Consider the following 16,703-nt stretch of genomic DNA (forward strand, 5'->3'; position numbering starts at 1 on the left):
ATAGATTCTGAACAACTCGGTGATGGATTTTATTAAGGGCAAGAATCCGATTATAATCCATTTATAATAATTCCTTGATCACCATGTCATTGCCAGCAGCTGTGGCTATGCATTAACATGGGCATCATCAATAAAGGCTACCTGTCACCTAAATGCTATCCCACCCTGACATCAATTGTAAGTGCGCCCAATTGTTTTATCTTTATAATTTAAGTACTATACTAATACTTGAGTCATGGTACACACAGGGGTTCTGGAACAGGCAGTTAAGTTCCTTTTCACATATTTGTGTCAAAATACACAGGAGTGTTATTACACACACATTTGTGTTACTGTATAAATGCATCCCATGGCAGTAACATGCTAATTTACCCTAACGGTGCTAATATACACATTTATTTTTTATTAAATGCATTTGTGTCCGTACATAAAAACGTGTGTTATACTGCAAACATATGGGTCACCGTACGATCGTTGGATTTGATAAATTTAGCAAATTCTGTTGCAATACACGTGTGTGTGATTTATTTTACAGAATAGTTCAGGAATACAATATAATACCCACATTTCACTTTACACATTTTAGATAGAAATTAGATTTACTTTTGAATATACACAGGGTCAGAATATGACCCCCTTGTAGCTACTGTGCAAGTGCAAAGCATAGATGAACTGCGCAGCATCTCATTTGCAACCATATCAGTAAAAGCACTCCGGGCCTGATTTATTATTTTTTTGCACCGCATTTGCGTCATTTTTTGACGCAAAAGCGGCGCAAACTTACAAAATTTAATTATATTTTGTAAGTTTGTGCAGCTTTTGCGTCAAAAAATGACGCAAATGCGGCGTTAAAAAATTATAAATCAGGCCCTGAGTGTGTTAATATTGCAGTATACTATGATTAAATGCAAAACAATGAAATACCCACAAACAAAATCGATGGAGGGGATCTGTTGTGTGACTGCGCTCTGGTAATATTTACTGTTTGTTTTGCAGTTATAATATTGTTGTATTTTCGTTATTAAGAAGAATGGTATCCCCAAACACACAAACTCTTTTAGGACGACATGAACATTTGTGATTGAGCTATATGGGTAGAAACAGAAGAGCCACCCTAGATAACAGTTCTGTACACAATGTCACAAAAGTATGTTTGTTATCACAGTTAGATGTAGAGTGAAATACATGTTTGTAGGTTCAACAATTGCATGTAAATCCGCATTTTTGTACCTTGGAGAACAATTGTTCAGTAACAGAGACGTGCATAGTAACATGATTTTGTATACAGTAACTCTCCTCTGTATCGATACACTTTTGTGTGCCATTATGCAAATCGTGTAATAACAAAATTAAGAACCATTAACTAAGCCAGTAGGTCTACGTTTAATATGCTTTCTCTTGCAGTGTAAGTCAGTGAGAACCACGCAAAGAAACAGAAGGCTGACTGTAATGAGTGCTCCCTTACCTTCAGTGGAGTCTTATTTTTATTCTATATCAAATAGAGGTTGGTGGACAAGGAGCCTTTGTGGTAGTCTTCAGTTTCTATGACATAAACATAAAAGGGTTACTATAATGAAGGCTCTCTAGTAGTATCTCAGGCAGTTCCACACAAACAATGCTTTGGGGGCGGAAAATTCACTCTTAATAGCCAATAGCATCAAGTGAGAGGTAGAGGACTCTGTGGTGAGTGAAGATCTGACAAGTCAAAGTTATAAGACAATGGCAAAAAGAGACTGATCACTATTAGCCAGTGTTGAAGTTGAAGCGGGTATACTCAAAGTCGCCAATAAGTATACAAAATTTTGATTGTTGATCCAATTCTAAAAATATAAAAACTATTTTCAGTGCTGAGCTGCATGCCCAATACCACCACTCTGAGTGCTGTTCAACATTTTTTACGGTAGCATCACTTCTCTCTTATTAAAGCTTGGCCAATTAGCAACTCGTCAAAGAATAAAAAAAAAAAATCCCCTTGTGATAATATGCAACAACCCCCCCTCCTGAACCACACACACACACACCCAGTCCACACCAGGTAAGGACGAAATAACTTAAAGATCTGAAAGAATCCTGGAAAATTACATATATGCTGTTTTTCCAATGCAAATCAACTTTCCAAAGCAAAAAATGCAATAATGGATCAGCACACATAAAAAATGAACAATATATTGAACATTAAAAGCATAAATCATAAGAGAATATAGTCCATTCAAAAGGTTTTCTGTGCTTGCACTTTTTTCTGTCATGCAATCATTTCTAGCAGATTTTTCTGCTACTTGCCCTAGAATCCGCAAAGCCCGGCATTTCATCATCAAAACCATGCTACATCTGCTGAAAAGCAGAATTGCCTTCAGCCACGCCCGTCAAGCTGCTTCACTTGATATGCTAATTGCAAACAATTTACAGTGTGCTAACCCCAAAACTATCAGCAAATATTGTGCAATCTGGCCATGTGTTATTACGGAGCAGCCTAACATGAAATAACCTTGCAAAAAGGCAAAGAGCATTTACATTATTATCAGCACAAAAAATGCAACATTCTTGAAAGGTGACAAAGTGAAACGCAACTAGACCAATTGAGTCTGATTTCTACCCTGCACAGGACTGTATCCCTCTCACTATCCAGCATCAGAAACGTATTACAGAGGGTCCCTGATTTCAAACAGTAGGCACACTCCTTTACTCAACATCATAAGCAGGAACTGACGCAATTTTCCTGATGGGGCAGGTGACCAGGAGTTACCAGTCCCCAAGTGAGGTGGTGTTACTTGGGACAAACCGTGTTGGACATACCTAGAGGAAGTTGGTTCCAGTAAAAAGTCCACAGTTTCAATTTTACATGCGGGATTTGAGATAGAAACAACAATTCATGTAACTATTTTCCATAGTATTTTGGTCAATGTGGTATCAACTTGTCACCCTCCCCGTATTACCACAAACTAGTGTTACCAGTACCACCCTGTCTGTAACACTATTAGAGGTAACACATGTACCTTAAATCTGAGACTGTTCAGTGCCATTGCCACTTTCAGAAGTTGTCTTATTACAAATATAGATTTGTGTTTCCAAAAATGTTTAGTTGTGCAATTGGAGGCTCTTCTTTCTTAAACCGACTATTTCCACAGCACTTCGATAATTCTACAGTAGGAGCACTTCGATAATTCTACAGTAGGAAAAGAGTGCAAGTCAAATAGGTGGCAGCTGGGCTAAGCAGTATCATTAACAGCTATTATTCTGTGTGTAATATTATTAAAGAATTGGGTACGTTTGCCATATAATTGAGGCTGCATAGTCGTTCAAGCAAGTAAGAATTCGTCCATATTGAAAAGGGTTCTTCTCCTGAGCTGGGTCTCTTTATATTTTAATTTCGTTATGTAAGAAATTGGGGTGTTAGTTGAGAGAGGTGAGAACCCAGCTGTAATATTAATCATAATCTTTGCAGGGTGAACCACAAAAGTTACTAAATACACCTGTGCTCAAACCCCTGGGAGCTCTGCACAAAAAGCAGTCAGGCTTAACTTGGACGTAATGTGTAAACTATTTATGCAATACTCTAACATTAATGAAGTGAATACAAAAGAGAAACGCTAGACCACTGTAGAACAATAGTGTCGATTTTAATAAATAAAATTACACTAACATTTCTAAAATTCAATCAGTACAACCGGAGTTATGAGTTTTCAATTCTTAGGTAAAAGTAGCGCTAACTGGAGCAAAGCACCTACTGCAAGTGTTTGTTTGCACTGGATAGGGGAAAAGTCACAAGCTCAGACTGACTGCAATGGACTGTGGGCCACATACAGGAGCTGATGTGAGGATGGTGAAGCACTGCTCTACATCGCTTCGCTTTGGATTCAGTCACACATTCAGTCAGGCACTGCGTGCTTCTGTGTGGCTCTGCATTGCTTAGTGCCAAATCCAGTGAAGCCTTCGGCGGGGAGCTCTATGGTGCGACTCTGCAGGGCTTGTGTCTCTGAAGTTTGGACCTGGTGTGTGGCTCTGCGAAGCTCTTCCTCGCTCGGCCTTAGATCCCATGAAGCCTTCGAGTAGGAGCTATGAGGCGCTGCACGGCTCTGCGTCAGATTAATTGAAACCTTCAGTTAGGCAGGAGAAGTGCACTCAACTCCAGCCAATGGTTCAGGACTTTGAGGACAGCACTTGGGGGTGAGGACTCAGACAGAAGCCAGAAGATGGGACCAGGTAAGGTCCAGTTGGACCTGATCAGCAGGAAAGGCCTCTGGAACTTGTTGGTTCCCTGTAGTTCACACAGGAGGTCATCCAGCTGACCCTGGAAGTCACTTTTGGTGTCCTGGGTTCACGGCAACCATGTTCTGTCTTTCTTTAGGATTCAGACAGCAGGGCAGTCCTTCTTGTGAGTCTTCACAAGTCCAGCAGTTTTCTGATTTCAGGTTCTGGGATGCCATTTTATCCCCAGTGCCAGCCTGTGGGCGGGACACACCCCTTTGTCTCACTCTAAAACTGGTGCTGATTATTTCCTCCATTTCCTCAGGGTTTGGCTCCAGCCTGGCTAGTGAAACAAAGACAGGGCGGTGGTGTCCGGTTCTTCTGTGCAGGCCAGGGCAGACCCCTTTGAAGTGTAATCAGGGTAGGGGCACAGATCCTCCTTAACCATCCTGACAGGAAGACTTTCAGCTCCCCACACCCAGGCCCATTGTGTCCACTGTCTGGGAGGAATACAAATCTCACTGCAAGGAGGAAGCAGGGGGTCCGGTAACACCTGCACGGTGGCATAAAGGCATACCAACTTTCTCAAATTCAACTTGACCATCGTTGGATTTTCAATTCATATTAAAATAAGGCCTTGAGCCACTTTCACAACCAACCCCAAACTGAATTTATATTATAATTAGTTTTAATGTAACCCAGTGCTTTTCTATGCGAGAGCCAAGCTTGCTGCAGTGAAAAAAGACTTTGGAGGTTTTTTACAGGCAGGACATGTAAAACATTAAATTTACACTTCCTACATTTTAAATACAATGCTCCATACTCTATGGGCTTTCAAGGCCTACCTTTTGGTTGAGTTATACGTATTAAAAAGCACAGTTTAGGTAAGTGGAAATGTCCATTTAAAGTGCACACACATTCAGCAATGGCAGGCCTGAAACATGCAGGTGGCACAATGAGCGCTGCAGCCCACTAATATTACTTAATTTGAAGGACCTCTGTACAGGGACTTATAAGTAAATTAAATGTAACTATCAAGTGTATCCCAATTCTATCATGTGTGGGGGGAGCACAAGCACTTTACCACTAGTTAACAGCAGTAAAGTGCAGAGTCTTAATACCACCAAAATGGCTTCAGCTACAGAAGGCAAACATCAGGGGTGATCCTACAGAAAGGGCAAACTTCCAACTAACAGGCACCTTCCTGCACAAAAAACAACCCTGAGAGGCTTTTTCCTCCTTCTATGTGTACCTTCCTACACAAATACAATCCTGAGAGGCTTTTTCCTCTTTCTGTGTGTGCTGCACAATGCAGTACACATAGATGAAAACAAATGTTAAGAAATAAAGATATTTCTCCTTGTTACTCCTCTCCTGGGGAGGCAAATCTTTTTGGTGAATTCCCAGGTTCACCAGGTTTGATAAATCTGGACATGTGCCCAACACTATGGGAACACCCATGCAACGCCCATGGACCACCTCCTTTGTGCAGAGCAAGGCAATGCAGTGATTTGCGCTTCTTTGCCTTGCTCCATATTTTTTAAGCCATTCAAAGTGGCTTTGCATGGCCTCAAAAATATAAATTAATTGTTTGCGCCGTGCATGTACCATGTTGAGTGGTGCAAGCGTGGTGCAAACCTTTCATAAATATGCCCCTAAGTGTCCTTATTTTTCACGTTGTATGATTCAATCTGTTATTCAGAAAAATACATTTTGTCATGTCTAACCTTCTAAATAACTACTCTTGTTCACTTTATCATCAGCTCTCTTTGTCTCAAGCAGAAAACACTTATCAATACACCGTATAACTTTGCAGCTGATTCTCACCATTCATTTGCCTCAAGAAATTGCATTTCCATGTTTTAGCTTCTACATTACCTCACTAATATGCAAGTTTCTTATTCATTATTCTCCAATGCTTTTTGTTTACCGTATTTTCCGGCGTATAAGATGACTTTTTAACCCCTGAAAATCTCCTCAAAAGTCGGGGGTCGTCTTATACGCCGGTATACGGCGTGCTGAAACTTCAGGGACAAGCGCCCTGTAGCTGAGCCACCGTACGCTGCATTTGGAAATGAATTCCAAGCGTACGATGGGCTCCGCGTCCCACAAAGATTCAGTTACCGTACTTGTGGACACGGAGCTGATCGGTCTTACCGTATGCCGAAATCCTCCCTGGCAGTTGTCTGGGCAGGCGCGCGTTCCTGCGCGTGCCCCAGGCTATTCAAATCGCGCTATTACGGTACCATAGAAACAAGATTTGTTTTCTGTTTTCTGTTTCTTTCTTCTCGCGCATGGCACATATTAGGGAATTACCATATAGTAACGGCCATTTTGGATTGGGATATGACAATATTATAAAAAAATATATATTTTGACCGCATTTAACTTTGGTTGTACTGCAGTTTCAACAATCTTAATGGTAAATTCATTCTCTGTGATTGGCTGGTTGTTGTATACTTGGTGATTCTGAAGGAAGGCAGTCTATCTGGTGAGCAGATACATGTGGTGGTGAATACAGTACAGTACAGCACAGCACCAGTACCAGTACCAGTACCAGTACCAGTACTAGTATCTGTACCAGTTCATACAGTACAGCACCAGTACATACAGTACAGTATACAAATGGCTAACAGACAAGACCCCATCCTGGCTCCACCAGCAAGAAGAAAGAAATATGAAGCCGGTTTCAAACTTAAAGTTGTAAACTTTGCCATGGAACATAATAACTGTGCTGCTGCAAGACAATATGGAGTAACAGAAAAGATGGTTCGGGACTGGAAAGCAAATTAAAAAGCATTAAGGAGTATGCCAAGGGATAAGTGTGCATTAAGAAGAGGCACCCCACATTGGCCAGAACTCGAAAAACATGTAGCAGACATGGTGAATGAGCATCACCAAAGTGGTTATATAGTGACACGAAACAAATACGTTTGTTTGCCCTTCAGTGGGCCAAATCTAACCCAGATCACAGCAACAGATTTAAGGCCACTGTATCCTGGTGTACTAGATTCTTTGAAAGGCATAATCTGGTACTGAGGCAAAAGACGAAAATTGCACATAAATTACCTGCAGATCTTGAAGCCAAAGTAAATAGTTTCCATCGATATGTAATACAACAGCGCAATAAACATGGCTATGCGTTAAGTAGTATCGGAAATATGGATGAAACTCCAATGAATTTTGATATGGTTGGAAATAGAACTGTCCATCCAAAAGGTGAAAAAACAATTTTAATTAAAACAACAGGACATGAGAAGTCCAGTTTTACAGTGGTACTAGCATGCACAGCTGATGGTGCCAAACTGAGACCAATGATTATTTTTAAAAGAAAAACAATGCCGAAACTCAAGTTTCCTGTTGGTTGTTTTGTACATGTACATGAAAAAGGCCGGATGGATGAAGAAGGGGTAAAGCTATGGCTTGATAATGTATGGAGCAGGCGACCAGGTGGACTTATTCAAACACGTAGTCTACTGGTGTGGGATATGTTCAGGGCTCATTTAACTCCCAGCACGAAGCAAAGGCTGGCAAGAATAAACACAGATGTGGCAGTTATTCCTGCAAGATTGACATCGTTGGTACAGCCACTGGATGTGTGCCTAAACAAGCCATTTAAAGATCGCATTCGAGAACAGTGGAATGAGTGGATGGTTAGCGGCGAAAAGTCATTCACAAAAGGAGGAAACACGCGTGCTCCACAGTTGGATGTTTTGTGCAAGTTTGTCATAAAAGCCTGGAATGATATTGATGCAGAAACAGTAATCAAGTCTTTCAAGAAGTGTGGCATATCAAATTCATTAGATGGTATGGAGGACGACTACTTGTGGCAAGATGAAGAGAAAGCCGAATATGAGACCACACCATCTGATACGGAATTAGATCCATATGATGACTGCCTTACAAATGTACCACAAGATGTAATTGATTTACTTATGATATCAGATGACGAACAGGAGGATTTTGAAGGCTTTTAAAGAGAAACTGTTAAGCCAGCAAGTCCTGTAAAAATAGCTTGGAGTTATGATGGGCGTTGCTGACTCCCTAGGATCTTGCCTGGCACTTGCTCTCTCTCTCTGTTTGTTTATCTTCCTCCTATCATCATCAGTTCCAGTTTGGTTGTCAGCTTAGAAAACAGACAGCATGGCAGTTCCCATGGGTTTATTGTCTTATCCTTCCTTTCAGCTTTAGAGTGAATTAGGAAAAGTTTAATCCACTTGCACTGTTTTATGTTTACATGTTTGATGACAAACAGCCTTATGTTTATAAGTGACAGTTTTCCTACTACGTACCTGCATGTCATAAGCATTTGAATTAAAATTACCATATTAAAATCAAATCTGATGTTTTTTAATTTTTATTTGGTGTGCGTTGGAAGAGGGGTAGTCTTATACGGCGAGTATAGCCCAAACCCTATATTTTAACAGGAAAAGTAGGGGGTCGTCTTATACGCCCAGTCGTCTTATACGCCGAAAATACAGGAAGTAGAAACATTTGCAAGGAGAAGCATTACCAATGTATTCAATTAATACACTTTATAAAACATATGCATATGAGAAGGTCACGAACAGTACATTTCACATTCTTAAACTAGGTCAGCTATTCAAACTAAATACGTTACTATGGCTGTCTTGTACACATTTGTCTTCTGCAGTGTTTTTCTTATGAAGACTACACAATAATTCTGCAAGTTATTAATGTTAAATGCATTGTTTTCTTAATTTATAAAATCTGCTCCTTGACAGTGCACTGTCCATGTTCAAAACGTGTCTAAACGTGGCTGAAGACAGCATTCATCTTGGATAGAAGAGGATCCAGGAATGACCGATACTGAGAAAGGCAAATCAGAATCAAATACCAGCATGATTATTATCTTTCCCTCACATTTCACAATGATAGCGCACAGTCTCCTCACTCACACACGGAGCCTAAGCTTTAACATTTACATGGGAAATTCTTGCTAGGAGTTTATGCCACAACCATAGCAGAACATGCTTTTATTTTCGCCTGTTAAATAAATACAGTTAGTAGACCAGACATGTAACGCCCACTTTTATTGACTGAGGCCTTATCACTTGTACCTCCATCCACAAGGAGATACATACAACAAATCCAGCCAGATTGCTGATGCTTACAAATGAATGGATGAGTAGCGGCACGCGGTGGTAAATAGGGTTGGGGTGGCGTGCACGGGGTGGGGGGATTAAGAGGGGGATGGGGGAATTAATTTTAAAAAACATACTTGTGCCACCACTGCCACCACCATCACCACTGCGCTGCTCCTCTCCTAGGCTACAGACAGGCTGCAGGCACAGGCTCCCAGCCTGCCCTGTGGCCAATCCTGACACTGCTCAGAGCAGCATTAGGATTGGCTGGGTGCTCCCAGGCAGACTGGGAGCCTGTGCCTGCTCTCTCCAGCCCAGCAACACAGTGCTGGGCTGGAGAGAGCCTACTGCGCATGTGTATTTGGCCGGCCGGAGACGGCAGGCAAACATTCATGCGCAGTGAGGGGGAGTGCTGTACCAAAAAAATGATAATAAACGTAGTTATGAACTTTTTTGGTAAAAGGTTTGCAACTTCTACTGCTGGTGGGGAGGGGTGACGCTCCTCCGCCCAAGTGGAGGAGTCGCGCCTGGAATGGATGCAAATGAGAAAGCCAGATACCACAGTGAGCTGCCAATTCCCCACCCTGGAAAGTTCTTCAGTAAATGCAACAACCATACACCTTTTGTGACCACTGAACCACTAAAGATTGGTTTTTAGCACGACCAGAAAAGAGTGAAATAAGTTCAGCTCCACAGTCAGTGATCAACAAGTGACCGCCCCACTTCAATAACTCTTTATAGAGGTATGGACAATGAAAATCCAACCAGTCTAGTAATTTTGAGCTTAACGTGGCTGTTGATAAGTCTTGTTCTGAGTCTATGTACACCTCTTGGCCTTTCCCTTGGGTCTTCGATGCATAAATATTAATATCAGACAATTACACATTTATTTGTGCCACAGTAAATATTTTACTAGGACTGAATGTTACTAAAGCTTCTAGCTCCAGTATCCTAAAGGTAAACAACTGTTCCCTGTAGCATCACATAGTATGGTGCTCAATAAAAATAATACATTTGACCAGTTTCCTCTGACACCTCTTACTACAATGAAAATGGCAAAACCTATGATAGTCCCTGTTGGAAGCTGGCTCTGCATATACTATATCAACATGAGATATAGGGCCTGATTACAACTTTGGAGGAGGTGTTAATCCGTCCCAAATGTGACGGATATACCACCAGCCTTATTACGAGTTCCATAGGATATAATGGACTCGTAATACGGCTGGTGGTATATCCGTCTCATTTGGGACGGATTAACACCTTCCTCCAAAGTTGTAATCAGGCCCATAGTGTGCACAGAGTCCAGGGGTTCCCCAAGAGGCTTGACAGAGGCAATAATAGATAATACTAATGCTTTATTTGTGGTTGTGTGGTCGAGCAGTTAGGCTTAGCGTTAAGCATTTGTTGTACACACACAGACAATAAAAGAAACACACACTCAATGACTTAACTCCAGACCAATAGGATTTTTATATAGAAAAATACTCTTTCTTAATTTATTTTAGAACCATGAGATTCAATCAGGACCAGTGGCTACTGGGCCTGAGGGTGGCTACACCCTCCTTGTGCCCACTCCCTTTGGGTGGGGGCACATTCCTATCTCTGTTGGTCCTAATCCCCCAAAGCAAGATGGAGGATTTCTCCAGGAGGGGGTCACTTCAGCTCTGGGTACCTTAGGGGTTGTCCTGGCTGAGGGGGTGACTCCTCCTTGTTTTTCTTAATTATCCCTCTGGACTTGCTGCCAAAAGTGGGGGCTTGTTCGGGGGGGCTGGCATCTCCAGTAGCTGGAGTGCCCTGGGGCACTATAATACGTGTTACATTTCCTGCAGGGGGAGGTGTGAAGCACCTCCACCAAGGACAGGCTTTGTTTCTGACCACAGAGTGCACAAAGGCACTCACCCCATGTGGTCCAAAACTCATCTGGAAGTGGCAGGCTGGCACAGACCGGTCAGTCCTACACTACCAGGCTGGCTGACATACAGGGGGCATGTCTAAGATGCCCTCTGTGTGCATTTTTCTAAAAATCCCACACTGGCATCAGTGTGGGTGTATTGTGCTGAGAAGTTTGATACCAAACTTCCCAGTATTCAGTGTGGCCATTATGGTGCTGTGGAGTTCGTAATGATGAACTCCCAGACCATATACTTAGTATGGCTACCCTGCACTTACAGTGTCTAAGAATTGACTTAGAAACTGTAGAGGCATATTGCTCATGCAGCTATGCCCTAACCTATGGTGCACCGTGCCTTAGGACTGTAAGACCTGCTAGAGGGGTGACTTATCTATGCCACAGGCAGTGGTTTGTGGGCATGGCACTCTGAGGGGAGTGCATTGTCGACTTTATCTTTTCCCCCACCAGCACACACAAGCTGCAAGGCAGTGTGCATGTACAGAGTGAAGGGTCCCTTAGGGTGGCATAATACCTGCTGCAGCCCTTAGGGACCTCCCCTGGCCACAGGGCCCATGGTACCAGGGGTACCTTTCTTAAGGGACTTACCTGTGTGCCAGGGCTGTGCCAATTGGGTAACAAAGGTACAGTTTGTGGGAAAGAACACTGGTGCTGGGCACTGGTTAGCAGGGTCCCAGCACACTTCCAATCAAAGCTGGCATCAACACTAGGCAAAAAAGTGACAGGGTAACCATGCGAACAGTGGCTTTTTCTACAGTCCCTATTACCTTTTTTCTCTTAGAACATAGCATGCTTAGTGGCAAGATCACTCATGCTATTTATCTTCTCATAAAATATCTACAGAAATGTCTTATTCACTCTGTTCATTTATATAAATCCTGCCCTGTTTAACTTGGGAAAGTGGTGCAAGCAATATTCCTCTAAATAGCCTCTACACTCTACAGCCTAGCAAGTGAAATAAGATAAAGTGGGGTATGTGTGATGTATCTACTCACTTCCGTGAAATTAGACCTGGATTAACAGAGTGGGTGCATTATGTCTCCAAAAGCTCTCCCATATGACATCTCCCAGCCACACAAAAGCACGTGATTGGTCAGAGGAAATAAGTTAAGGATTGATTCCTCCTCCTGCATCCGTTTAATTATAGCACAAAATAAAACGGTCTCAGAAATGGTGTCTGTTCCTTGTTCTTTATTGAAAGGGGGAGAGAAATAGGGACTGTTTTACGTTTCATGCAACTCTCCAATAACGTAAATACACCATCCCATGAAAGGGCATCCTCTAAATAAAGAAGAGGATGACATGCCAACTCGTGGTATATTTTACGGTGCTTGTGACTAATAGTAGTGAATACTAACATTATTGGTGTTAGTAGGATTAGCAATAACTTTATTTCGATTAAAAGTACAAAACCATAAAAGTGCATAAAAAGTCTCACAAATGAACAGAACAATTGCACGGACACCAATTGTCCTAAAATCACAACATCCCGATGGAAATGTGCAAAGTCAAATAAAGTGTTAAAAAATAATCGAATTAATGCAGCGTGTTCTTAACTCCTTCCCTGCCTGGCATTTTCCCATAAGGTGCCAGGCATTTTTTGGCTATTTGGAGTAGTTCTCGCTTAGGCTCATAATTTTTTGCCTACATAAGCTAACCATGACAAATTGGTGTCCTTTTTTTCCAACATCCTATAGATTCTAAAGGTACCCAGAGTTTGTGGGTTTCCTTGGAAGAGACCAAGAAATTAGCCAAAATAAAGCTAAATTTCGTTTTTATAAAACAAAATGGGAAAAAGGGCTGCAGAAGAAAGCTTGTGGTTTTTTTCCCCTGAAAATGGCATCAACAAACTGGTTGTGGTGCTGAAATCACCATCTTCCTAGCTTTCTTTCAGGAACAGGCAGACTTGAATCAGAAAACCACATTTTTCAACACAGTGTTGGCATTTTACTGGGACATACCCCAATTTTACTATTTTTTTTGTGCTTTCAGACTTCTCCCAGTTAGTGCCAGAAATGGGTGTGAAAGCAATGCTGTATTCTAGACAGCTAAACCATTCTGAAAAGTAGACAGAATTCAGAATTCAGCAAGGGGTCATTTGTGTAGATCCTTCAAGGTTTTACTACAGAAAGTAACAGCTAAAATTAAAAAAATATGGAAATTGAGGTGAAAAAAAAGCCAGTTTTGTCCATGTTTTCTTCTATAACTTTTTCCAGCTATGGCATATTTTTGAAAACAATATACTGTTTTGTCTGCTGGGCTCCTCTGGTTGCAGGGATATATAGAACTTGTGGGTTCATCAAGAACCCTAGGTACCCAAAGCCAATAAATGAGCTGCACCTTGCCAATAGGTTTTCATTCTATACAGTGCATACAACAATACATTTGGTGAAATACAAAGAGTGGAAAATAGGTATCAAGAAAACCTTTGTAGTTCCAAAATGGACACAAGATAAGGTGTTGAGAAGAAGTGGTTATTTGCACAACTCTGAATTCCGGGGACCCCATACTAGCATGTGAATTACAGTGCATTTCTCAAATAGACATCTTTTTTACGCACTGTCTTACATTTGGATGGAAAAAATGTAGAGAAAGACAAGGGGCAATAGCACTTCTATTCTGTGTTTCCCCAAGTCTCCCGATAGAAATGGTACCTCACTTGTGTGGGTAGGCCTAATGCCCGCGACAGGAAACGCAACATGGACACATCACATTTTCACAAAGAAAACTGACCTGTTTTTTTGCAAAGTGCTACCTGTGGATTTTGGCCTCAAGCTCAGCCAGCACCTAAGGATCCCTACCAAACCTGTACAATTTTTAACTCAGCACCTGGAGGAACCCAGGATGGGGTAACTTGTGGCACTCTCACTAGGTTATGTTACCCTGAATCCTTTGCAAACCTCAAACTTTGGCAAAAAAACACCTTTTCCTCACATTTTGGTGACAGAAAGTTCTGGAATCTGAGAGGAGCCACAAATTTCCTTCCACCCAGCATTCCCCCAAGGCTCCCGATAAAAATGGTACCTAACTTGTGTGGGTAGGCCTAGTGCCCGTGACAGGAAATGCCCCAAAATACTACATAGACACATCAAAATTATCAAATACAAAACTACCTGTTTTTGCAGGGGAGGGCACCTCTGTTTTTGGTCCAGGGTCAGCAGCCTTCTAGGTTAACCTATCAACCCCAAACATTTCTGAAAACTAGACACCCGAGAGATTTCAGGAAGGTGTGCCTTGTGTCGATCCCCCGTGTTTTCTTACCCAGAATCCTCAGCAAACCTCAAATTTTGCTAAAAAATAAAACATTTCCCACATTTCTGTGTGGGCTCACCGCACTGACACAAATTTCCTACCAACCAACGTTCCCCTCAGTTTCCCGATAAAAATGATACCTCACTTGTGTAGGTGGGCCAAGAGCCTGTGACAGGGAAGAGCCAAAAACAAGTCAAAATTGAGGTGGAACCAAAGCGGGTCCAAAAGGGCAGTTTGGAAAACAAAAAAAACATTTTTAGGCTGACAAGTGGGGCGGAATTTTTATCGGTATAGATGCGACAATGCTGGGTGGTAGGAATTTTGTGGATTCCTGCAGATTCCGGAAGGTTCCATAACAAAAATGTGGGAAAAATTTGTGATTTCAAGGAAAGGTGGAGGTTTGCAAGGCATTGTGGGTAAGAAAATGGTGCGGGTGCATGTAAATCACACCACCCTGGACTCACCCAAATGTTTAGTTTTCAGATGTGTCTAGGTCCCATAGAATTTTCTACATGGCAGCATCCCAAAATCTAAAAAGTGCAGCCCTCACCATTCCAAGTGGGAGGATTTTGAGAGTTAGCCAAGCTCTCATGGCCCAAGTGTAAAACCAAAATAATCAAATGTCCTCTTGCTTGCTATTGGGATAAGATCTTTTAGTGTGCTGGGGGAAAGCTGAAAGACTTTTACCCTCTTCAGTTGGGGTGGGGGCATAACCATGTCCATACTGGTTGGTAGCCACCACCCCACTATCTTTTTTTTTTAATTCCCTGGCATCTAGTAGGCTTTCTGCCTCCCCGGGGAGTGGATCAGGATAATTGCCCCATTTGCCCACCGGTGGGCAGAACAAGTTTGTCCCCATTTATTTGGGCTGGGGGTATGGCCATATCCCCACCCTCTTTTTTTGAAAAAAAATCTTCCCAATTTCTGGTAGGCTTTCTGCCCCCCTTGGGGGCAGATGGGCCTTACAAAAATAGGCCGAAAATGGCCAACAGTAATGTGCCCCTATGGGGAGTGACCCTTGCCCATGGGACTGCCCCCCAAACAAAATACACTCACCAATCCCTGGTGCCTAAGTGGTTTCTGCCCCCCCCGGGGACAGATCAGCTTAATAGAAAGGCTAAGGGGTCGCTCCCCTTGCATGAAATTAGCACAACAAAATAAAATCCTGTGTGTCTAGTGGTTTCTGGCCCCCTCAGGGGCAAATTGGCCTAAAAAAATGGGCCGATCTGCCCCCAAGGTGGGCAGAACTGGGGCCGATCTGCCCCCAAGGTGGGCAGAACTGGCCTAAAATAAAATTGCCCCCCAGGGGAGGGACCCTTGCCAAAGGAGTTGCTCACCATCTGTAAAAAACAAACAAATCCCTTGTGCTTAGTGGTTTCTGCCTCGCTTGGCAGATCGGCCTAATTACAATAGGCCTATTTGCCCTATCGGGGGGCAGATATGGCCTAAAATAAATTTGCCCCCCTGCCCGGGGAGCGACCCTTGCCTAAGGGGTCGCTCCTCTTGCCTGAAAATGACGTAAAAAAATAAATCCTGGTGTCTAGTGGTCTCTGCCCAGACAGATTGGCCTAAGAAAAATAGGCCGATCTGCCCCCCAGAGGGACAGAAATGGCTTAAAAACAGTTTGCCCCCAGGGGAGCGACCCTTGCCTAAGGGGGTACTCCCCTTTTATGTAAACACACATAAACAGACACTGACACAAAATCCCTGGTGTCTAGGGGGCATTTTTGCAGCCCGATCGCTTCACGATCGTGCTGAAGAAATGCTCAAAGAGACATGAAAGGAAAGGCCTTTCCTTTCCTTTCATGCCTCTGCCTGCCCCCATCCCCCAATCGGACGAGACATTCTTTGCATTTCTCATCCGATCACGCTGGAAGCACGATGTGGGCAGCCTCTGATTAGGTGAGCGCGGGATTGTGCACTGACGTCATCAGATTCCCCTTCTATCCCTACTCTGGCGTATTGGGCAGGAGGCCAATGGGGGGAGCTCTAGCGTTCCCTCCATGGGCCTGGTGCAGGAGGTAACAGTTCCGTCCTCTGCACCCTAGCGGTGCTGCAGAGGACGTAACCGTTGCATCCCCGGTAAGAGGTTAATGGCCTAAGCAGGTCAAGAGATAGCATAAACAAACTGCAAAATTTTGCTGTGGGTAATTGGTGTTTCTAGTGTGCATAAACATGTATAAAGGCAGGATGCAGCTGCTATTCACTTGCTTTCAGAGCCAAAAGAGGTCTAAAGGCCTGAAAGTGTC

At 42.8% G+C, this 16,703-nt stretch overlaps 1 protein-coding gene across 1 annotated transcript in view; it reads left to right on the forward strand.

Annotated features, from left to right (window-relative positions):
- RYR2 (ryanodine receptor 2) overlaps positions 1-16,703 on the forward strand; it is a 2,714,825-nt gene that overhangs the window by 1,448,166 nt on the left and 1,249,956 nt on the right. The window lies entirely within an intron of this gene.

This window comes from Pleurodeles waltl, chromosome 5, assembly GCF_031143425.1.
Source record: "Pleurodeles waltl isolate 20211129_DDA chromosome 5, aPleWal1.hap1.20221129, whole genome shotgun sequence".
Taxonomy (NCBI): domain Eukaryota; kingdom Metazoa; phylum Chordata; class Amphibia; order Caudata; family Salamandridae; genus Pleurodeles; species Pleurodeles waltl.